The sequence below is a fragment of the Vigna unguiculata genome, chromosome 10 (assembly GCF_004118075.2).
Source record: "Vigna unguiculata cultivar IT97K-499-35 chromosome 10, ASM411807v1, whole genome shotgun sequence".
Classification (NCBI taxonomy): domain Eukaryota; kingdom Viridiplantae; phylum Streptophyta; class Magnoliopsida; order Fabales; family Fabaceae; genus Vigna; species Vigna unguiculata.
The window spans coordinates 4,852,791-4,867,077 of NC_040288.1; the positions used below are offsets into that span (position 1 = coordinate 4,852,791).

Sequence of the window (14,287 nt, forward strand, 5' to 3'; positions counted from 1 at the left end):
GACACTGTTGTTGAGTTGGTTGGCTCCATAAAGGAGTCCTTCAATCGTCTTGTAAACCGTTATGTACCCCAGATTCAAACTATTCCCCTTGAACAAGGGATGAAGTTTGAACCAACCTGGAAAACTGTGCCGACCCACTCTTTAACTCAGAGGGTATGGATCGAAGAATTCGCAAGCCCCGTGCTACCGGCTGGAGCCAATATGCTGACGTTATCTTTATATCAATATAAATCTCCCGCACCTATCGGTACAGCATCCTCAAACCTTAGAAAAGATCCAATTACTACTAATACTAATGGGCTTTACTCAAGCTAAGCTATAGGATTTCTTTCTCCCCCTTTCTCTTCGAAGAAGTCTACAACAAACAAGTGGGAGAGGCAGGATTCGAACCTACGTAGAAAAACTTCAACAGATTTACAGTCTGTCGCTTTTGACCACTCGGCCACTCTCCCCTTCCCGGGCCGAGGCCCCCCTCCATCAATGGGTTCTAAGAAGGAGGGATAAAAACCTGAAATAAAGCTTATTGATTTGATTGAAGGGAACTCAGACTCTTTTTTAGCTTAGCTAGCGTTCCGCTAGTCAGTTCATAACAATCTCTGTACAAAGGGCAAAGCTTCTACGACAGCTCCCCCCTAGTCGCTTCTAGCGAAGCTGCGAGTTCATGAGCAAGTGAATTGAACGAACCAAGTTCCTAAACTAAAAAAGGGAGTAAGAAATAGAAAAAAAAGAAACAAGAAACTTCCCACTTTGGATGTCCCACGATTCTGCTAGTTTAGAAACTAAGGGGAAGGACAGGGGTCGCTAGGTCAGAAAAGCTATAACTCCAAATTCTCCCCAAGTAGGATTTGAACCTACGACCAGTCAGTTAACAGCCGACCGCTCTACCACTGAGCTACTGAGGAACAACGGACTTAAGTTAAGGAAGCCGACTCTCGTTCTTTGGACACCAACCTATGACCGAACAAAAAAGGGTTCGTCACTCTTTTTCACATACACCGGGATAAAAGGTTACGATAGCAAGCCCCTCCTCGGCCGGAGAGCCTCCAGGACAAGGGGGCGGCGGTCAACCATCCACTCTCGAGATTCATCTTTATCAATCGATCTCCGCGTCCTGCCAGTTCGCTAAGTAGACTCACTCTCCCGAGGGGCAACAATGGAACTATTCCTACCAAAAACAAGGGACCTACTTCTCATCCTAGGAGTTAGCAGGTATGATTGCCTCTCTGTCTGTCTCTCCGAGTTTATACTACTAATTAATAAGTAGCACTTCTGCTATTCAATCATAGAATCGATTCCGATCAAGCTGAAAGATGAAAGAAAAAAGCCCTAGATATATATATTTATTCTTTATTAGTAAGCTAGCGCCCTGCAATCAAAAAACAGCGCTAACGAGCAAGAAAAGGCCCCTTACTATACTATAGTAGTTAGTCTTTTTCAAACAAAGGAAAAATATCTGGGCAAAGACATACGCTCAACTCAACCAGAAAGCGACTACGTTCCTCGGCAGACAAATAGGTAGAACAACATCATATAATTGAATTAATAAAAAAGCACTACTTAAACCTTTCATTGAAATTATTATTATGATTCCATTAGTTGATATGGAATCGCTCAAAGTCAGAGCAAAAGTAATAATAAAATAACATAAAAAATAGAAGGGCTCTTGAATCGGTTTCGGTTGGCTTGGTTTCTTCATACAGCTGGGAAAAAAGACAGATCCTTCACTCTTTCTTTTGGACTTGATCCTCCCCGATTGAAAGCTACTTGAGCTTGCCTATTGGTCAAGTGGCCTGAAGCTCATCTAAGGATGTCAGTCATAGTTGCTTTCGCCCTTGGCCTGAAACTTCAACCTGCCATAAAAAAGTGGCATGATTCTAATTGCCCGATCCTATGGTTTAGAGGTGGAACGCGGATCCTGCTCCCGTGTGGTACGATCCGGCTTATACTTGTACTGATAGCACGGGTACTTTGCTTCCTTGTTGGCTTGGGGCAAATCCCTTCCCTACACTGAACGGAAGGTCGGTACTAGGAATCTATCAAAAAGATCTGGTCCGGGGAGCTATCTCACGAACTGAACTTCTGAATATTAGCTTTGCAACTACGTGCTTCGAACCTTTCCTGGGATTGTTGTGCCTGCTTGTCCTCATCGAATTGGAGAACTTTTTGGTACGCCCCTTCCTCTCTTCTTTTCGAAAAGTCAGACTCTGCTCAGGGAGTAATCTTAGATCGGGTCGTGCCCCCCCTTCCATCACCCTCGGGGGAGGAATCATTCCATTCAGCAGTCCTACGTGGGTCAGTGAATGTCTTTTATGAAAGGATTAGACGGTGACAACTAGTGCTGTGAACAATCCCTATTATCAAATCTCTGAGCTCAGGAAGTCAGGTTAAGACGTCGACTTATACAGGGTCTTGCCCGAGGAGATGAAAAAGAATTCCTGTCTTTAGAAGTCAATCCCACTAAACTACACTTGTACGCTTGACATGAAAAGTAGAGGCAAGCGGAGTTAAAGGCCTCACCTCAACAGGATAGAGGCTGCTCCTGGAAGCGGAAGAAGAAGTCCAATATTGAACGGCAGGACTTGAAGCAGACCGGACACTCTCGCCTCACATGCTAATCTTCCGGTCCGCTGATCTACTGCATCGGAGAGCGTATCGCCTTACTATGAATTCTCTGACCCAGACTTGGTATCCATGTTAGGAAGTCAAAAACGCTCCTTGCCGCTGCACTAATTTCGTTCATCAGTCAGAAAAAGTCGGGATTCGATCTCCACGAAAGGCTAAAGGAACATAAAAAAAGCGAATCATCTTTCTCCACCCAATTAAGAACAAACTCCAAAGCAGTCAAAAAAGCAGGGCTTTGCCCCCCTTCAAAAAATAGATCAACAAAGATATCTTGCAAACCCTGTAAGGTTTCAACTTGTGAGTCTAGATGCCCCGGCTGAGAAAGTGAAGCCGTCTGGCAATACGTAATACTCCCCAAAGCGTTCCTTGAACAGGGTTTCAAGTCGAATATTCATTTATGAATGCAAAGCATAAAAGGCAAAAGTGAGATCGAGACCCGGATCGGGGAGATTCAATGCGGGTGGGCGCCCCCCTCTAAAAAGGGAATAGAGAACAACAACAGCTATGGGATAGATAAGAAACGAAAAAGAAAAAAAATCGATCTTTTTATCCATTTTACTTACATTCAAAAAAATCTTCCCTCCATACAGACTGAACCCCGTCAAGCCTGTAGGACTAGTGTTTTGACTATATAGAGATGTGGTTGGTTGTTGACCAAAAAAGACATGGGAAAAGGAAAGCACTCACTGAGTTACTTACGAATCTGAAAGATTGAGGCTGACTACGGCCTCAGATGATTAGGCGGGGACAGGATTCGAACCTGCAATCTTCAGATCATGAGCCTGATGAGTTGACCAATTACTCTACCCCGCTTCTTCCCTCTTGAAACTGAAAACATATAGATTAGCAAATGAGACTGCCCACACTGAACACCAACCCAATCTCGAAGAGAATCAGTACACGAAACTACATATCCGCTGATCTATATGCCCTGACGTGAACGGCAGCTTTCAGTGAGTCTTAGTTTGATGATCGAACATTCTTTCATAACGCAATTATGTTTAATCATCGGTGCGAGAAAGACAAATAGGTCGGGCACTCTCCTCGCAGCGATCTTGTGCTGCCAGTGGTTGGCGCTGATCTTAGTAGGACCAGGACGGCGTATTTGACACTTCAATCAAATACCCGCTCAGGATATGAGCGAAAATATACACCTGTTACAGTGTAACCTTCACCCACGCCCGTGGGTCTGAAGGACCTCCACAGACTGAGGTAACTAACCTCACATCTGAGTGTTTCCACTCATGACGCCTTTTCTCTAACGGCATTCTAAGCTCTCGATCCATACACGAGTTCTGGGTAGAATGGTGTCCAGGGGGTGGAAGAAAGATAGAAGACGAAGTAGGGAAGCCAGCCAACCCCTCTCCTTTTATAATGTCGAGCTACTTCATACCTTGTTCTATCAACAACACGCTACTTCGTTCCTCTCCCTATCAGTCGAGTATCTCCGCTCCTTACTCTAACAAGTATGCTTCTAAACTCCAAGCTCTAAAGAACCTGCAATGAAACATACCTCTCCTAGGTTCTATCAAATAAGCTTCAATCCCTCTCCTTATAGAATAGAAATGCAACTACGTTCCTTTAGCGGTTAAGTAGGATTTATTCATATCATAATAGAAGGGATAGGTTTTAGTCCTGGTTCAAGGTGTGAAGAGAGAGGCTGTCCCAAAAGGACAGGTACAAGACGAAGTGGCAGAAAGATAGAAGTATTGCACCCTTCTATACCTTTTTTTTTCATGCTGATTGAGTAGAAGAAGTCAGATAGAAGGACTAGTCCCTTAGGGAATGATCTTATCTAGCTTTAGACTCCTTTCAACGACACAAGGGACAAGGTTATGAAAGAGTTTGCCTAAGAAGCTTAAGGGCCCATGCCGCAACACAGCGCTCAAACTTTCAACTCAACGGCTGGCTTCGTCTTCACTTTCAAGCTGGAACAGAACGTAAGTTGACAACCTTTAGCTTCTACTACAACAACTATAGACTTATCCTTCCTACTTAACCGCTTAACGGCAGCTTTAGCCTTCCTGCCCTAACCCGACCTCTTTCTCCAATCGAAATCAGACTTGCGTACTCTGAGACCATTTGGGGGACCTGCTTGCCCTTCTTCCCTCTCAGAAAAGAACTCCGTCAAACAATTAATGCCTTTGATGCAACTAGTCGGGCGGGTGGAAGTCGACTGAGGAATAGGATCCTTTTTCCGTTCAGTAGTTCTGCACATCGGATTGTGCAGCCGAGGAAAAACCTCATATCCCATAGTGGTTGGATAGGCCGATCCTTATCCTGAAAAAGATAGCAAACTGAGTAGACGTTGAAATGAAAGAGTCTTCCTTCTGATCCCAAGGAATGCGCGTCTGATGGTATCGTATATAAGAGAAAAGTTTTCTCGTTATTCGGGTTCGGAAGACTTGAGCAATAGGTTTCGACTCGGTCAACTGTCTTGATGAAGATTGACTGACAACAAGAAATGACGTAAGTGATAGATAGAAAAGTACGCTAATCTTGAAAGTTTTCCATTTTGGAGAAAGCGGCGGGCCCAAGGAGCTCTCCAATCGTGCCTCGAAATGAGGCCGGAGAGTCGGTAACCTGGGATCGCCTAAGATCGAATGGAACTGTCTTTGATTAGATGGAAACAGATAGATAGACAGTGTGTAGTGATTTCTTTAATTGTAGTCAGTCTTGACTTAGTTCTAGATGTCCCCCAATCCCACATGTCTTTCTTGATGGGTAAACCCAACCAGCGATTTACAACAAACAAGTCTTTCTTCATTTTTTTTAGAGCAAGAAAAGAAGCGGAATGTCCGGTAAATTATGTCGAATGAAGCTATTGGAATTATTGGAACAGCACCCTTGCACCATCTATTCACTATTGAGTCTTTTTGTCTTCGTGATCCTCACCCTACTCGGATTGTACGTGTGGAACACGGTGCAAAACCAACGCCACACCTACCACCTCTTGATTGCGTTAACTGAAAATAGGGTGCCCTTCCGGTGGGAATGGAAGTGGAATAAGCACATACTTGAGACTTTCCCTTCCCAAGCCCAACAACAGGAAGCGACGAGAACATAAAATCGTGAATGAAAGAGCGTGACGAGACTTTCTCAATTCGAGATGTTAGAAGGTGCAAAATCAATGGGTGCCGGAGCTGCTACAATTGCTTCAGTGGGAGCTGCTGTAGGTATTGGAAAGTGATGCCTTTTCTTCTTTACTTTCTATGTTATTCTTAGGTTCATTCTCCCTTTGGATTTAGAAGTGAAAGTCTTTTGCTTCTATCTAACAAGGCCCAAGTTACAGCGGGCTCTTTCTATTATGAAATGGTTCATCTTTTTCTGTTTATTGGTTAGTTTAGTATATAGGATTTCTACCTTCTTTGATTTGATTTTACTTCATTCCCCCTTGACTTTTCTTCCGCTCGATCCGAGCAGCTCTGGAGTCAGCTCGGGACGGACATAAAAAGGGAATTTATTGACAAATTGGACTTGTTGTTTCACCCCAACCCAAGACGCCATTCTGTTTCGCCTCCAAAACCAATTCCCAATTGGGTGGAAGAGGTTGATCTTCCAACCGAGGATCAAAACGATACCATAAACGATCTTAGAGATAAGTGTGCGATTCTAGAAGAATCCTTCTCTAAAAACCAATCAAGAGACCGCTTTACATGGCAAGATATCGCACAACGCCTCGTTTTGGAGGGGAAGGGAACGACCGCTGAAGTGGGTGCCACCAGGGAAGACTTCCAACGTCTGCTTGGAGAATTCAAAAATCCAGGAGAGAGCGACGTCTATCTTCGGGTTTGAAAGGCCCTGGAGAAGTATAGACGCTGAGGCACCTTTTATTACTGAAGGATGGATAAACTTGGTTGAAACAGGCATTGTTGGTCTGGCTGCTGGTCTAGCGATCCCTCCTAGCCGCCTAGAGTGCAGCCTGCCTGTTGAAGATCGTAACGTTTGTAACTCAGTGCTCCATACGGGGAAAATGAAAACAAAATTCGTTCGGATCCTTCCACATGTTCAATCTTTTTTTAGCGGTTTACCCAGAGATCTTTATCATTAATGCAACCTCCATTTTGCTCATTCATGGAGTTGTATTTAGTACCTCTAAGAAATATGATTATCCACCGTTAGTTAGTAATGTGGGTTGGCTTGGATTACTTAGTGTTGCGCGCCTAGGAGGGCAGCGCGCTTTGGGATGCGGAGGAGCGAAGCAGCTCGAACGAATGAATGTGAGAGGAGCGAAAAAAGCCCAGCTCCCTAACCTAATGCGGCACCGGGTTCGGACCGCAGGGAACCGTAGCATGGGAGGATGTCTAATCCTTTTGCAGCCGCAAGGCTGGCTAATCGTACGCAGCTGGCTCGAAGACCCCTGGTTCTGGAAGGCACATGAGTCCGAACGCTATGTTGAATGTGCGACCGACACTACACTACGTAGGTACCTGTGCAGGCGAGGCGTCGGTCGGTCCTAGAAACGACGGCAGCGGCGCGAGGAGTTAACGACCGGACGTGCTGCAACCTAGGGATCACCAGGCAGCTCTTTCGCTCTATAGGGATCGGGAGGGCATAGCACAATTCTTCTTGGAGGAGGGTTGGTTTGCCCGGGTGACTGATCCTGCCATAATGTACTCCTACCTACACGCACCGGCAACCGAAGTCGAGCATACATACGACGATCTTCATGCGTGAATAGCCGGGAGGAGAGAAAGGGCGGTAGATGATAATGAAAAAGGGCGCCACGTCTGGACGGGCGGAATGGATGAGCGAAAGGTGCCATGGAGTGAGGAATATCCCGAGTCTCCTGTAAGACAACTAAATGCACCTCGAGGTGCTGCCGAGGAACTGGGGGACCTTCTCGAGCACAGGATAGGCAATTGAGAGATAGAGCTAGCCTATTCGTTATGGGGAATCAATGCTCCGGGCCGAATAGAGCTTACCTCCGGCACCTGGCTTTATCCGGCGCATATTAGCTTAGCTGCGCTTAATAGGCCGGCTTCCTCTCTGGCGGCCACTTTCCTCCTTACCTTACCCACGCTACACTCCCAATCCAAGCTACGCCTTGCCAGCTGAGCAAGATGCATTGCGATTTCCTCTTCTGTGGACGCACCGGAAGGAATATGATCCAGGACGAGAAGATAAAGACTTTCTTTTATGGCGGGCTTTCTCTCGTAAAGCCAAAGACGCCCCAAGACAAGGGGGAAGGGGACATGATCAATAGAACCTGGCTGGATCAGGGCTGGGATAGTGACGCCCATTCCTAACAAGTTTCGAAAAGGTTCGCTCATGCTGGAGGGAGCATCCCCACTTAGTGATCGGTCCGCTAGTTCGCGCAAATTCGAATAAGTTATCACGGACGAGCCACATGCAGGGAAACTTGCACGTGTGGTTCTGGCCGGGCTTTCCTGAGGTATCTAATAACCTTGCTTCTGCTCGCCGCTGGCGCACCTCTCCTAACTATTGCCCATTTATTCCGGAATAATCTTTTTAGGAGGGACAATTTTACATATTTCTGCCAAATCCTTCTATTATTAAGTACGGCTGGTACCATTTCGATGTGTTTCGATTCTTCCGAACAAGAGAGGTTTGATGCTTTTGAATTCATTGTATCAATTCCACTTCCTACTCGCAGTATGCTCTTTATGATCTCGGCTCATGATTCAATCGCCATGTATTTAGCTATTGAGCCTCAAAGTTTATGTTTTTATGTGATGGCAGCATCAAAAAGAAAGTCTGAATTTTCAACGGAAGCCGGCTCGAAATATTTGATCTTAGGTGCATTTTCCTCTGGAATCTTACTATTTGGGTACGACCGGACAACTACCGATATCTAAAAATCTCCTTTCTTAGCTTAGAATGTTGTTAAATATATATCGTAAACTATCGGATCGGGTATTACTTAGATGTGAAACTTGCAGACCTCATTGGTGATCTTACGGGGGGAACGAAAGAAAAAAGAATATATAGACTTGTAGAGACCCTCTATGTAGTTGTCTATCTGAGGCGATCGATCTACATCTTTCCTCATAGCCCTGGGTGGGGCTGTGTCTCGATCTCCTACGTGCGAAATCTGAGGGACTAGTTCCTATGGAGATTCCCCTTGGTCTAATTCCACGCCTTATGACGTATTTGAACTGGGAGGCCTGGCGTAAAGTGAAGATTGAGGGAAATAGATAAAAATTCCCTTCTGGGGTATTCCGAAGGTGTAACCTAGGCAACGAAAGAAAAAGGGGCCCGATACTTCAACTAGAGGAGCGACCAGTTGGTTCACCAAACCCCGATCCAGCGTCACACGTTCTCCAGGTCCGAAGGGATCCAGTGCCCAACTATCGACTCCTTCCGGAATTGCGTTATCGGAGCCGAGCCAAGAATGGCCGTTAGTGGACACCCACCACTTTTCACCGGTTAGAGAGGCCCTCTTTAATACATTAAGAAAAGATGTTCACAGGGGCCAGAAAGACTCGGTCATAGGAACTTAGACCGCCTACGCGCTGGTAAACGAAAACCACCTCGACCGGATCAGAGTAAACAACAATGTCGAATCAGGCTGCCCCTTGCCTTGAATTCACAGGCGGCCACCAGCTTTCCCAAAATCAATAAGGGGAGATCTGCTGCTTACTGCTCACGGAAACATCCGACCTATACTATAGTAAAGTCGTCCGCGTATCTTTCTGATATCAGATATCTAATAGCGATCAAAGGGTAGAACTCATGCTTTGAGTTTGCTGACTTGATTGATCAAGTCTGTCTGTCCTGTCTTCTTTTCTTTTTTAAGGAATTTAAAGAGAGGAATCCACTGGCCTTAGCTCATATACCCGTAGCTCATTGGGCAGATTGCTTTGAATAGCAAAATAGTAAAGATCAGAGTCGACATTCTTGGATTAGGCTGGTGCTATTTCTTATTTTTTTTTAATAATAAGGAGAAAGGTTGCCTTAGGTTTAGTTTAGGAGTTTGAGTTCTCTCTGCTTTCATAGCCTAGTTTCGTAGCCTTGGTGCCTAGCCTTTTCTGATCCCGGGAGAATAAAGAATAAGAATGGCTGTTCTTGAATCAGCTGTGAAAGACGCTCTTGCCTCAGTTGATGTTGGTGGAATAGATCTGTACACTCATACTAGAAGTGTACCATGGCAGGCAAGCAAGGAAGGCAGTCTAGTAATCCAGTCGATGGGCCCCTTTTTCCTTCCTCACCCTTTCTTTCTCTTTCTGGGACTCTCTATTTTCGCTTTCAACTAATTCTGTTCGGGAACCTGTCTTCCACGCCACCTGTGGTTTCCGAGCATGGTCGTTCTGCTTTGGACATGTCTGCAACGTCTCCAGCTTTCTCCGGGCGAGGGCCTGAAGCAAGGCAAAAATCGAGCATCGAAGTGAGCATATAAGAAGAAGTGCTTAAAACGAAGTAAATGGTTCAACATGAATTACTTTCTGGAAGCAGGCTATGCCGCCACACCCCCCCTGTGAAAGAGGGCTACGCAGCTGATTCGGTTAATCACATGTCAGAACAACCGCTAGGGATCTTTTTTTCATTACCAAAACGGAGGTCACCCTTTTTCTTTCTTTGCTCAGCTCTTCTTTTGGAGTGAACCCGAGTCTAATAAATCATTTTTTTTTTAAATTGTCCATGTCTGCGTGTTCTTCTGTACGGCCATATGACAAGTCATTTGCGAACATTTCGGGAACCTTTGGTGGTCTTTTTGTTCCAAACATCGCATCCAGTATTGCTGGTTCCTTTTTAATTCAAAGAGCTAGCTCATTAGCTATCTGTGAGCAGGGCTTGTTGAAAGCATCTACTCGAGTGTTTCGATAAACTTACCAGTCATCTCAACATTCCAAATTCCTATCTTTCTAGCCAGCAGCCTATTACGTAAACAGCTTTGTCAACTAAGACATATACATTGTAAAATAAATCCTTTGGCCAGGTTCAGTAAAGATAAATCGCAGGATAAACCGTGGGGAGATTAGTGAAGCTAACGATCGATATAAGCTCAAACAATTCCCAAGCACAACAATAGCAATAGCTGCAGCTTGAAAAGCGAAGGTAGTTCTTGGGACCTTCACATTCACAAGAGATCAATGGATAAGGTAGTTGTTATGGAGTCATGAAAGAGGCGATTGTCTGATGTGCTCGTCAGGTAGGAAGGAGATGACCATCGTGCTGATTCGGGGAAAAGATTGAAAAGAAGCTCTCTCGAATGAAGACCGTGCTCCCTTCTTTATAGGGAGGAGATCTTCTGCCCGCGGCTAAGTAGAGAAGAGAAAGGGGTCTTTGGTTCTCCCCTAAGGCTGGAGAGGCTCTTCCCGCTAAGAAATAGAATCATGTTATATCTACGCCATGATATCAATCAGGTGGTTTAGAACTAAATTCATATGGGTTCATCTTCCGCTTCTGGTAGAGAAGTTGAACAAATGGTCTCTGAGCTTTCGTCCCCGTATCCCATTCTTGGCCTTCAGCCGGCTTTGATCTACCCATATATTCTTCCTTTCATGGGGCTATCTCTCTACGCTAAGCTGGCAAAAGGGCTTTCCGAGGAAATGGGTGTAGAGGAGCTCGTGTATCTTTAGTCATAGGGCTCACCCCTTAAGACCCTTGCTTCTCTGTCAGCTTCTTGTCTCGGAGTCTATTCTAACTACCTCTCTGCGGGACAGACAGCTGGAGGAGCACTTTCCGAGCGCTTGGCCAAGGGTTCTTCATCTATCAAGAGAGGGTTCCCGGTAATCAAGCTAGAAGTTCATTCCTCCCTTGCTTTGAAAACTTCTTAGCTTAGGAAGTCTCTACTCAGACGGGGATGGGTTTTGTTGATCCAGGTCGTACTCTATTGACTCAAGAAAAGTAGGTTTAGAAGGTGACACCTCCGCTAATTGTCAAATCGCGTCTATCGGATAACTACTTTAATCAAAATTATAAGGTTCCTCAATGCTGGCAAAAGAGCTTTGAGACTTCTCGCCCGAGGATAGAATGTGAATCAATAATGAATGCGATGATCAAAGAAGCGGCTAGACATAGGTCAAAGGTACAACCGCTACCGCCAGTAGGATTTCCTTGCTTTACTAACGAGCTAACCTACGAACCGCTCCGTGGGCTACGCGAAGGGACGAGTTAAGGAACAAGAGTAAAAGACGACGTGGACGTCATACTACACAACACAAGCAAAGACAGGAGGCCATTTATAGAAGGGCGCGCCTTACGTGCCACTACCAACCCTCACAAGCTTGCTAGCCCTTCTTTTTAAGCTGTGGAGCGTACCAACTTTGATTAACATCGAGTTGTATGTTTCGCTGCTGTCTAATGAGGCGCAGCATCGGTCTGTCCAAGGGACTGGATCCCAAGGCTCTTCTTAGTCTAACATGATTGTTGTAACCCCTTATTCTCTTCTAATGGGGGTTGCTCATTGGATTTTGATGGAATTCAGTGACAGTCCACCCCTTAGGTCATACCAAGGTGCCCTCCCCTACCTATAGATCAGACTTGCTGAAAAGAGCAGATGAAATTCTATTGTGGGTGGTTGCTTGTAAGGTTTGAAGCCTTGCTTGATCGGTAACCGGTGCTCGACCAGATTCCTATCAAGGCCAGGCATTTATGAAGACTCCCAAGTAAAGCAGTCTTTGTATTCTTGCAAAGATTGACAATCGCTTCGGCCATTTCACTAGATAGGTTCTTACTGACATATGTGGGCCGAGGTTCTGCTTTTGCCTATAGGTTGACTTCGATCACATCATCTTGAACTTCTGATCGTATGTCGTACAGCTTTTCTGGTGCTTTGGGTGTAAGTCCTCTAATGTCAGCTCTCTGGAAGGCCAATCGAATCTCTGCTTGATTGGCCGTAACTGCATGATCGATCTCAAGAGGATTCCCATGTAGATCTATGAAACTACAGCCGAACCAAATGCTTTCTTCTTCATTTTACTGGTTGTTCGGCACTCCATCTCCATACCAGTCTAGCATCACTGACTTGTTTGTGTCGTCGAGGCCCGATCGACTGGTGTCTTCGACGGGGCTTCAATAGCGGCGATCGGTCGATCAGACCGAAAAACCTGATTTGAAGATCGCCCTTTGAATAGTAATAAGCATCAGCGTAGACTTCCGCTGCCTTGGCTTCGTATTCAAAGGGCCTTGGGTCCGCGGGGAAAACTTTAACGTAATTGTTATGCCATAGCATGATGCACTGGTTGAGGCTCGATGGTACACACATCTTCCTGTGTATCCATTCTCTTCCCAAGAGTACGTTGTACTGCACTGGGGCGTCGATCACATCAAATTGGGTAAGGCTTCTGTAATCGCCGATCTTGACCTCTAAGAGAACCGTGAAATGGAATTTGACCTGTCTTGCAGTACGCTAAGGAATATTATTAGTTAGACAGAAATCTAAAGTGCGCATATGTACTATAGCTGCAAACGAAAGAAAATGGATCCTTGTTCGGGTGTTCTGGTGGTGTCCCCGTCTGGTCTACTATCGTCTCTTCACCGCCGCTAGACTACTTTAGCCCCCCAAATGGCACAACCACAGTTGCTGGCTTGGCTCCCTCTTGCCTCTATTTCCAACTGGCGAAAGGCCGAGTCAATTCAATTGACGGAACATGTATCATTAGGTATTGATCTAAGCTTAGAACGGGCTAAGAGGGTAGCCCACGAGCGAAGAACTTGCTGGATCGAAGAACATCCTGAGCATAGGCTCGTAAGAGGGAAATGAATAGATGAGCTCCCCTTGCCTTGAAAAAGGCCAGCCGTTATAGTATATATTCTTTTCACACCGGTGCTTTTCTTCAAAAAAGGCATTCTACTTTGATCAAACCCTGCTCCTTCTTGCTTGAGCGTATATACAGGCTTCTTACTACTACTATGGGTTGGTAACGGCATCCCTATCCATATCTTTATGCACGAACGAAAGGGTTTCACCCGTTCCCGGAAATGATCATTTTTCTGAGCTTTACTCCACAGGTATTATTTATAAAGTCTAACCAGTTCCTATTCTTTTCACCGCCCCTTTTTAGTGAAAAGATGGTTTATTCGCTATATAGCGATCATTTCGTATATGATCTCTTTTCTTCTCAGGCTATTGGCTTTTTATCAAACTTGATAAGATGAGTCAGTACGTTCCGCGGTTAAAGACGAATCCGATCTTTAGAATGATTTCCAGCTTTCAACCACCGGTTTCTTATTCAAAACTATGTCAGAGACTCCTCCAATCAGATACTTAGCTGGTCACTCAGGGGGCCTTTGGGAACTTATCCAGCCGGCCCTATCTTCAAGTCAGTCGATTCGAAAGTTGGTTCAGCTTCACTGTAAAATGCAGGTAGAAAAACGCGGATTTAGATGCACCCAATGCAAACTATAGCTATTGATATCTCCTAGACTACTACATCGTAGAGTTGCTATCCGGAGTTAAGAAGGAAGCGGATCCCTAACAACTATCATGCGCTAGATAGGCGCATGGCATGGCTCTTACTGAATTAGCTAAATTTCATCCCAGGAGGGATGCACTTTTTCTCTTTGATGATGGCCGATCATAATTCTTTCTTCCCCTCATAGAGTCGACAGACTAAGCTCCAGGTCTTATTGTAAAATATTCCTTAAATATATTACTGCGCGGTTAGTCTCGCTACCTCTTTAGTTGTCGCCCCCTACTTGCTCATAATGAACTAGAATTTCCCCCTCCCCTTTATGGCTTGCTGCTTGCGATAAGTGT

At 45.2% G+C, this 14,287-nt stretch overlaps 2 non-coding genes across 2 annotated transcripts; both read right to left on the reverse strand.

The window, feature by feature from the left end:
- Positions 1–369: 369 nt before the first annotated feature.
- TRNAY-GUA lies at positions 370–452 on the reverse strand. Its single transcript has one exon. It is a non-coding gene; the product is annotated as a tRNA-Tyr (tRNA).
- Positions 453–830: 378 nt separating this feature from the next.
- TRNAN-GUU lies at positions 831–902 on the reverse strand. The gene has a single exon. It is a non-coding gene; the product is annotated as a tRNA-Asn (tRNA).
- Positions 903–14,287: the final 13,385 nt, after the last annotated feature.